The sequence below is a fragment of the Apium graveolens genome, chromosome 6 (genome assembly GCF_009905375.1).
Source record: "Apium graveolens cultivar Ventura chromosome 6, ASM990537v1, whole genome shotgun sequence".
Lineage (NCBI taxonomy): Eukaryota > Viridiplantae > Streptophyta > Magnoliopsida > Apiales > Apiaceae > Apium > Apium graveolens.
Genome location: NC_133652.1, coordinates 96,621,156 through 96,623,012, shown reverse-complemented (window position 1 = coordinate 96,623,012; position 1,857 = coordinate 96,621,156).

Sequence of the window (1,857 nt, the reverse complement as noted above, 5' to 3'; positions counted from 1 at the left end):
TGGTTTTGCCATGGATGGGGAGCTGAGCAAAGATTTGGTCTTGCAATCACTTCCGGGTTCGTTCTCGCAGTTTGTTGTGAACTTTCACATGAATAAGCTGGATGTCAGCCTGCCTGAACTCCACAACATGTTGAAGACTGCAGAATCGAATTTTCCCCCTAAGAAGAATACTGTTCCTCTAATTGGTGAAGGTTCCAATCCTAAGAAAAGGAAGAAGAACCCTTCCAAGAAGAAGAAAGTAGGTGAGAAAAATCCGGTTCCACAAAAAGCTGAAGACCCCAAGAGCAAAGCTGTTTGCTTTCACTGTAATAAGGTGGGGCACTGGAAGAGGAACTGCAAGGTTACCTTGCAGAATTGAAGAAGAAGAAGGGTAGTGAGACTACCGCTTCTGATTCAGGTATGTTCATGATCGAAGTTAATATGTCACTAAGTCAAATTTCTACTTGGGTATTAGATACCGCCTGTGGTTCTCATATTTGTAATTCGTTGCAGGGACTAAAGGGAAGTAGGACTCTTGAAGAAGATGAGGTGATTCTACGTATGAGCAATGGAGCAATGGTTGCCGCCATATCTGTAGGATCATTTAGTTTACATATGCCTACTAGCAAGACTATTATTTTGAATAATTGTTATTACGTTCCCTCTATTGTGAGGAATATTGTTTCTATTCCTATGTTGGATATGGATGGTTTTTCATTTATTATTAAGAATAATGAATGTTCAATTCTTAGAGATAATGTTCTTTATGGACATGGTACTTTAAATAATGGTCTGTATGTATGTGATGTAGAGTATAATTTACTACAGATTGAACAAACTAATAAAGAGAAAGGGATGATGAAAATCTCACTTTCTTGTGGCACTGCAGACTTGGTCATATTAGTGAAAATAGACTGCGGACATTGCATAAGGAAGGGTTACTTGACCCCTTTGATTTTGAATCATATCCTACATGCGAGTCTTGTCTATTGGGTAAAATGACCAAATCTCCATTTACTGAACATGAAGAGAGGGCTGCAGATTTGCTAGGATTGGTACACACAGATGTATGTGGACCAATGACTACGCAAACCATGGGTGGATTTTCATACTTCATTACTTTCATAGATGATCGATCTAGATTCGGATATGTGTATTTGATGAAACACAAGTCTGAAGCCTTTGAAAAGTTCAAAGAATATAAGCATGAAGTGGAGAAACAAACCAAACATAGTATTATAACTTTTCGATCAGATCGAGGTGGTGAATACTTGAATGAAGAGTTTCTAGATTATCTCAAAGAAAATGGTATAGTCTCCCAGTGGACTCCTCCATATACTCCACAGTTGAATGGGGTATCTGAAAGGAGAAATCGAACTTTGTTAGACATGGTTCGGTCCATGATGAGCTATGCGAATCTTCCAGTATTCCTATGGGGTTATGCATTGAAAACCTCAGCATATTTACTGAATAAGGTGCCTTCCAAATCTGTTCCTCAAACTCCATATGAGATATAGAAAGAAAGGAAACCGAGTCTTAAACACGTTAAGATTTGGGGATGTCCAGCTTATGTCAAGAAAGTTGACCCAGATAAGCTGGAATCTCGATCCGTAAATGTAATTTTGTGGGATATCCTAAAGAGACTTTAGGGTATTACCTTTACACCGATCATAGGGTGTTTGTCTCCAGACATGCTACCTTCTTGGAAAAGCAGTTTATCCTTGAAGGAAACAGTGGGAGCAAGATTGAACTTGATGAAGTTCAAGAAGCACAAACTACTACGGTTCAAGTGGAAACACCTATTCAGACTAAACAACCTTCTGTGGAACAACCCATTCGTAGGACAGGGAGAGTGTCTCGCCAACCTGAGAGGTATTA